This window comes from Callithrix jacchus, chromosome 1 (genome assembly GCF_049354715.1).
Source record: "Callithrix jacchus isolate 240 chromosome 1, calJac240_pri, whole genome shotgun sequence".
NCBI lineage: Eukaryota > Metazoa > Chordata > Mammalia > Primates > Cebidae > Callithrix > Callithrix jacchus.
In genome coordinates, this window is record NC_133502.1 from 151,268,264 (window position 1) to 151,277,210 (window position 8,947).

Consider the following 8,947-nt stretch of genomic DNA (forward strand, 5'->3'; position numbering starts at 1 on the left):
GCATCCTGAAGCTATCACTCTAATCAAAGGAGTAGACATATTCATCTCCATAAATTTCTTTGTGTTCCTTTTTTGTTGCTTTCTTTTGTTTCGTGGTAAATGCTTAACATGAGGTCTGTTCTCTTAAAGATTTAAGTGCCTTGCACAGTATTTTTAACTATAGGTACTACACTGTTGAATAGATTTACAGAATTAATTTATCTTAAATAACTGTAACTTTATAGCACATCCCCACATTCTCCTTCCCTTGGTCACTAGTAACCCCCTTTGTACCTTTGTATTTTCTAATTCCATGAGCTTGATTATTTTTGGTAAAATATATAAGTGGAATTTTGCAAAATTTGTCCTTTTGTGACTGACTTACTTTATTTAGCATAATGCTATTAATGTTTATCTATCTTGCCACATATGACAAAATTTCCTCTTTTTTAAAAAATGAATAATAGTCTGCTGTATGTCTGTATGATATTTTCTTTGTTCATTCATTTGTCAATGGATATTTGGGCTGATGCCATAGCTTGACTATTAAGTGTAGTGCCAGAGTGATCATTGAAGTACAGATCTCTTAGAGATTCTGATTTCAATTATTTTAGGTAGATACCCAGGAATGAGATTACTGGATCCTGTGGCCTTCCATTTTTAATTGGTGGACATTTTTCATACAATTTTTCATAGCAAATGCACCATTTTTGAATTGTCACGAATGGTGAGATAGGCTCCAAATTTTTTCTTATCTTCACCAACATTGTTAGGTTTTGTTGATAATAGCCATCCTAACTGATGCAAAGTTATATCTCATTATGGTTTTGTTTTGTAACTCTCTGAAACTGATGTTTAGCATCTTTTCATATATCTATTGACCATCCATATGCCTTTTTTACTTTGAGAAATGTCTATTAAGTTTTTTTTTCCATTTTTAATGAAATAGTTATTATGCCATGGAGTTGTGTAATATCCTTATATATTTGGCATATTTCTTGCTATATACATGGTTTGTAAATATTTCTTTTATTTAATATGTTGCTTTTTCATTTTATTGATTTTTTCTCTTTGCTATACAGAAGGTTTCTTGGTTGCTGTATTTTCTTGTCAATTTTTAAAATTTTGATGGCATATCTAAGAAATTACTGCCCAATCCAATATCAATAAGATTTCCTCCTATATTTTTTACAATGATTTTACAATTTTAGGTCTTAAATGTAAATATTTAATCTATTTTAATTTGATATTTGAATATGTTATAAGATAAGGATCCAATTTAACAATTCTTGTTTTCCCAAAATATATTTTAAACTTCCCTTCTTTGGTGTTTTCATAAAACTGTTTACTTGACCTGGAATAGCACTTTCTTTTATTGAATTTGTCAAGCATTTTTATATTTTCCAATGTCCCTATTTAGACAGTAGCTTCACAGGAAATTTCCAGGTCATCTTCTATAATCTGTGACTAATTCTCAACATGTCTGGAAAGGAAATATGGCAATCTCTCTATCTGTATAAGCAAGAATTAGCAAAAATATTTAAAATATTGTAATTATTTCTTAGGACCAGTATTTAAATTCTCCATCAATGTATCTAAACAGGGTGGATTTTATTGCAATATGATCTGTGAAGTTGTAAAGGGATCAGTGCTCAAAATGTCCTGCATCTGGAGTTAATATTCTGCAGTCATCATTTGAAATTCTTAATATTTTTATTTTTGAGTTCTTTATTGCAAATGAAATCCCACCAGGTAATGTGGGCTGGGAGTAGGTAAGGCCAGATCCAAGTGAGGGCCCTGCAGCATCTGGAGATGGGCAAAGTAGCAGTCATCTCTGACTCGAGTAGCCATCTCTATTGTGCCATCCAATAAGATTTATTAGCACCTCTCAGTAACTTGCATCCACATATTGAGCACATCCTCTCATAGCATCTGCAATCCTTGGTGGTTTCTGGCTGCCATGGTTTGGAGTGGTGAGCTTTGCAGGAAAGGGAAGAAAGGGAAAACTGACTTCCTGTCACTGGCCAGGGTTTTTATTTTCACTTTGCATTGAGCCCCTCAAATTGACCAAGCCTCTAATAAATCCCCAGTAACAATCTATTCAATGATTACTTCTGTAAGGTAATGGAAGTTCTCTTCTCCCCAGATACTCACACAGTTTGTTGTGTTTTGTTTTGAGTCAGTCTCACTGTGTTGTCCAGGTTAGAGTGCAGTGGCAGGATCATGACCTCCTGGGCTCAAGCAATTCTCCCACCTCAGCCTCATGAGTAATTGGGAACACAGGTGTGTGCCACCATGCTTGGCTATTTTCAATTATTATTATTTTTTTTTTGTAGAGATGGAGTCACCTTAAGTTTCCTAGGCTGGTCTTAAACTCTTGGGTTCAAGCTATCCTACTGCCCTGACTTCTCAAATACTTGGGATTACAGGTGTGAGGCACAATGCTAGCCTCGCATGATTTAATACCAAATTGAACAACAGCAACACAGAAGGTTAATGATACTCCACAGTCATTGATTATATATTTTATCTCTTAAATGGTTTCAAGAAATACTGTTATTGTATTAAATTGAAATATTATTGATAATATTTATATGTGCCTGAATAATTAGAAAGCATATTACAAATGTAATCTGAGAAAGAAATTCTATATTTCAAAGTTGTAAAGGGACATGTCAATATAATGTGGTAGACAGAACATGTGTCTAGATTCTAGACCTCCTTTTCACCTGTGCATTATTGAAATATATTTGGCTCCAAATCTTATCTATTTTTATTTTTTATTCATTTAAACCTAAAAACACTCCTGAAAACATACTTGCTCAATAAATCTTAGTCACCTTCTCTCTCTAAAATAATTATCTTCTATTTTTAACTCAGAAAGCTTTGAGCTGCTAATTAGCTCCTAAAATATATGCCATGGGGCATGACTATAACTCAGAACATTGAAACAAAAAGAATGAAATTAATCTTTACAATTAAGTGGAAAATTAGACTTTACAGAAGGATCAGAGCAAGGAGTAGATGAGGATTTAGAGAAAAGAAGAGGAAAAAAAATAGAAGAGGATATAATTGGCATGCTGCACATGTTGATGGTTAGGAAGAATTACAGAAAGCTGTTTTAGGAAAATGGGTGAACTCTGTTATCTGGGAGTGGCATATAGTACCCCTCATTAAAATACCCCTAACATTCGTAAAAGTAATATGTTGATGAAGCTTTGAGCAGTAAGTTTGTACAGATTGACTGATGTGTGCCATGGTGGAGCTCTGTGATGACCCATGAGCATGGCATAGTTTATCAACTGGATTAATTCATCAGGAGTAGGAACTCAGTCCAAATTCATGTTTTCTGTACTTCTTCGCTGGAGAAAATGAAATAATAAAGAACTAGCACTAAAAAATAGGAAATGCCAAGATCACATTAAAATAGATAACAGACACTATTATATAGGACACAAAAGCTACGCTGAAACAGATTGTATCAACATAGAGATAGAGAACCTCAGGCACAGAAAGGTGATTTTCCCACTATCCCACAGATTACAAGTGGTAAAAGCAACATTTGAGCCATGACTCTTCATCTCCAGACTCCATGCTCTTAATCGTCACATCACACAACCTCTTTGCACTGGTTCTTAATTTGTGATATGGTTTGGCTGTGTCACAACCCAAATATTATCTTGTAGGTCCCATAATTTCCACGTGTTTTGGTTTCAGATGGAGATGAGGAACTTGTTGAGAACAGAACAAAGATGACACTTACTACGTTTCAGTAAAGAGACTGGTTCATTTTGCCCGTGCTCTAGAGATTTGTGGAAATTTGAACTTGAGAGACATGATTTAGGGTATCTGGCTAAAGAAATTCTAAGAAGCAAAGCATTCAAGAGGTGACTTGGGTACTGTTAAAGGCGTTCAGTTTCATAAGAAAAGTAGAGCATAAATTTGCAGCCTGACATTGACATAGGAAAGAAAATCCTATTTTTTGAGAAGAAATTCAAGCTGGCTGCTTGCACAAGTAATGAGGAGCCTAATGTTAATCCCCAAGACAGTGGGAAGAATGTCTTCAGGGCATGTCAGAGGTCTTCACATTGGCTCCTCTCATCACAGGCATATATAGAAATGCCTGAATGCCCAGGTAAACGTTTGCTGCAGGGGTAGGGCCTTCATGGAAAACCTCTGCTAGGGCAGTGCAGAAGGGAAATGTGGGGTCAGGGTCCCCACAGAGAGATCCTACTGGGGCATTGCCTAGTGGAGCTGTGAGAAGAGGGCCACAGTCCTCCACACCCTAGAATGGTAGATCACTGATGGCTTGCACTGTGCATCTGGAAAAGCCACAGACCCTCAACACCAGCCAATAAAGGCCTCCAGGAGGGAGGCTATACCCTGAAAAGCTATAAGGGAAGAGCTTCCCAAGACCATGGGAACCCATCTTTTACATCAACATGACCTGCATGTAAGACATGGAATCAAAGGAGATAATTTTGGAGCTTTAAGATTTGACTGCCCTGCTGGACTTTGGAGTTTTATGGGGCCTGCAGCTCCTTTGTTTTGGCCAATTTCTCTCATCTGGAATGCCTGTATTTACTTAATGCCTGTACTACCATTGTATCTAGGAAGTGCCTAACTTGCTTTTGATTTTATAGGCTCCTAGGCAGAAGGGATTTGCCTTGTCTCAAAAGAGAGAAGGGATTTGCCTCAAAAGAGACAAGGGATTTGCCTTGTCTTGGATGAGACTTTGGACTGCGGACTTTTGAGATAAGGCTGAAATGAGACTATGGGGGACTGCTGGGAAGGCATGACTGGTTTTGAAATATGAAGATATAAGATTTGGGAGGAGCAGTGGAGAAATGATATGGTTTGGCTTTGTGTGCTCACCTGAATGTCATCTTGTAATTTCCACGTGTTATGAGATTGACCTAGTGGGAGATGGTTGACTCATGGGGACAGGTCTTTCCCCTGCTGTTCTCATGATAGTAAATGGGTCTCAAGAGATGTAATGGTTTTAAAAATGGGAGTTTCTCTGCACAAACTCTTTTTTTTCTGGCTTGCTGCTATACACTTAAGATGGGACTTGCTCCTCCTTGCCTTCCACCACGATTGTAAGGCCTATCCAGCCATTCAGAACTTTGAGTCCTTTTAAATCTCTTTCTTTTATAAATTGTGCAGTTTCAAGTATGTCTTTATCAGCAGTGTGAAAATGGACTAATACAGTTTGCTAACATGTAAAAATGATTTTAACCTTATTTCAGTTTTCCACAAATAGCATGTAAATTTAACTGGAATCCCTTTCACTTTCTCAGTCACCAAGGGAAAATAAGTAGCCAGACGTTTAAAACTACTGCAATGCATTTATTTATTTATTCATTTTTGCAATAGATGAAGAGTCATACCTCACACACTTTTTTCTTTTCTCTCAGTTGCTTGGTACAGTGTAGTATATTTCTCATGGTCCAGCATCAACAAGATGATATAATTTTAAATAATTTATTTATGCTTACCTATTTTATGTTTATCTTGGCCTAATCTATTTGCTTTTTGAGGTGGTGCAGAAGTGATTTTGTTCATTCAGGATTGGAGAATGTAATCTTTTCCAATTAAGTAACTGTTTTATCTTCTATAGCAACTTATATTCTTCACCATTTTTAGAAGTATATTGTCAAAAAATGAGTAATACTACCTATATTTCACAATTATTATTGCACTTCTGAGCCCTCTACAGTGGATTGGCAGGCTAAATCCACAACATACATTTTGACAGGTGGTGCTTATTTGATAGGTGACATTAGACAAGGCAGAAAATTCAGAGGCAGAGACAGACATGGAAAACATGTTTGGATGGTGTTTCACTCTGAATTTAAGTTAATTTTCAGTGACTTCAGCAGTTTAAGTAACAGAAGGCTATTGTCACTGCTGCATGGTTTATTAAGAAATTTATTCTATTTACCTTGGAGCTAATGGGTCAGTGCATTCCTAGCCAAAACAAGCAACAACATGGTCACACAAAAGTATAGGAAACTGGACATAATATACATTAATTATATATGTATCCTTGAATAAGATATATGCATTTTTATATGTCCATTCTGGGAACTGCACTAGTAGTTTCAGACAACAGTAGCACCTCTGCAGCAAAAGATCTTGACATTTAGTTGTACACATTTAACTTTATCTGATATGGTAGAAAATTCCAAAACAGAATGAAATCTTTACACATTGCTGCTTAAAACATTTCCTGTATTATAATAGCAGAGCTGCTGATTTGCATAAACGACACAGAGTAACTATGTTTGCACTTCTAGCTTGAAATTATTCGTGCTTTTAGGTAGGCAACACTAGATAGGCTGCCTCAAATTATATTTGGGTTTAGGTGCAAAAAAAGAAAGCAGAAAATATTCACCTGGTTTTCCTCAAATGCAGGAATCAGCAATACGTAATCTCAAGCTGATTTCAGATCATATGATGTCTGAGATATCAACACAAGTTTGCCCATACAAAGTTATTAAGTTTTATTAAAACTCAAAACAAATGGTGACTCTTATTATGGGCAGTGTATGACAAATTCTAAAATCAATATAGTAAAAATATTTATGAAGTTATTGCAAAACCAAAACATAAGAAAGCAATTTAAAGGGCTTAGGATTGGAGTGCTTTTCTGGAAAAATCAGGCTTATAAGTAAATCAAAATAAAACTATAGTGGATTCTACCTTACTGTCAGAATCTAAATAAAACAAAGGAAGCACAAAGATAATTAAGCTAAAATTAAAGAGGTTTCCCGAGGAGAAATTAGTAGATATTAAGAGAAAAATTGGATACATATAAAATTAAAAATGAGATCTTGTTTGCCAGAATAGACCAATATAAAAGGGAAGAATAGGCATACTCATTAGAGGACATTAGGCATACTCATTTTAAGGACATTATACCATGTGTCTTAATTATTAATACAGTCCAGGATTAAGCATGTAGCACATATTCAAAGTAGTTCTCACTTGACATAAACAGGAGATTCTTTTGTGTTTTTTGACTAAGATCTCTACAACTCCCGCCCCGGAACCTCCCCACCCTCTGGTAACATCCATTCTATTTTCTGCCTCTATAATAGCAACGTTGTTGAGATCACACATGAGTGAGATCATGTAGTATTTTTCTTTCTGTGCCTGGCTTATTTCATTTAACAAAATGTCTTCTAGGTCCTTCCATGTTGTTGAAATTGACAATATATCGTTCCCTTTTATGGCTGAATACTATTCTACGTGTATATATACTACATTTTATTTATTCATTCATCTGCTGGTGGACAATTAGCCTAATTCCATATTTTCATTATGGTGAACAGTAGCGCAATGAGTGTGGGGATGCAGATATCTCCTTGACATATTAATTTCATTTTTTTGTACATATACCCAGTGGTGGAATTTCTGGATCATATTGTTTTTTTCTTTTAATTTTCTAAGGAAGCTCCATGCTGTTTTTTACAATAGCTATACTAATTTACATTCCAAAAAAAAACAATGTGCAAGTATTCAAAAATAATACTGAAAATAGAAAGTGTTGAATTTTGAGAATTTATATCTTACACAGCTTACTAAAACTGCATAGAGAAATAATTAAGATTGAAGCTGCTGTTTGAACCATTGCTCTATCTAGACTCTTCTCTAAATTAATCCATATGAAGAAAAGCAAGCTAGATTTTTGCCTTTTAGGCTAAAACTATCATTTGAGTCTACCAACCATTTAATTAAGTTCCAGCAATGTACGTTTTTGGTGGAGCTGAAGACACTTCATGTCAATGTCAGTGATGCTCAGTTAAGCTGACACCAAGTGCTTTCACAGAAATTGTGAGATAAGTGTCCATTGCTGTTTAAACCTATGAAGAGCTAGTATACTTTGTTATTTACAATGAATAAGTGATATATAGAGAAAATAATTTAAATAAAAAGCATTGTCTTCTTATTCAAATACTCTGTTTTAGTGAGCCAGACTAAACTATGCTGCAAATTCCTTTATCTACTTTTGAAATCAGTTCTGCAACAATGCTGCCAGGTAACATCAGTAACATGGCAGAATAAGAGGTTTACTCACTCATATTACCTGATAACCACAATAATATGGCAGTCATCCATGTACAAGAGTGACTATGTGAGACTTTAGGGATTCAGGTAGGATTTTGCAAAACAATAATTGAGCCCATATTAAGGGAGGTGTCTTGAGAAGATCAACCTATTCTTAAGTGTCAAGCTCTTCAATGATCTTCCTGGATACAGACCAAGAAACAGCCTAACATGGCCTTTTCCACCACCAGAACTATCTGCTACGGAACTATAGAGGAGCCACACCCTCCCATGCCTCCAGTAACAGACCTGTTGACCTTAGTCTTGGTTGTAGACCCTGAAGCAGACTGACCTGGCTCTAGCCCCTCCTAGCAGCAGTATAGGAGCAGTCTTTTCCACCCAGGAAGTCAGTGGGAGACATGACTGTTGGTGGACCCAGAAGCAGGGCTGTAGACCTTAGTCTGACTGAAGATCTAGAAGCACCCCTGGGATCCAGCTTTAGCCCTGCTCAGTCATAATCCAGGGGAAATTCTGCCGACCCTGGAACATAGCAGGAGGTACATTTGTACTTCTAGAGGTAGGCCTCTACACACCAGTTTGACGGTGGCCCCAGAAGTGACACTGTTACTTAGTTTCAGCTCCTCTTAGCTATAGTCTGGGGCTAACTTTGCCCACACAGAGACCTACCCAATGATTCAGCAAACATATTCCCAGGGACCTGGTGGGAGCCATAACCATTTTCACACCTGGTAACAAGCTCACAATCTATGAAAACCCAACTGTGAATCGTGAAGCATACCTTTGTCCTAGCACCAGACCTGCTGGCCACAATCATAGAAGTAGCCTCATCTGCCCAGAGACCCAATACAATGCATGCCTACCCAAGTCTCTGATGATAAACCCTGCAACAACCAAC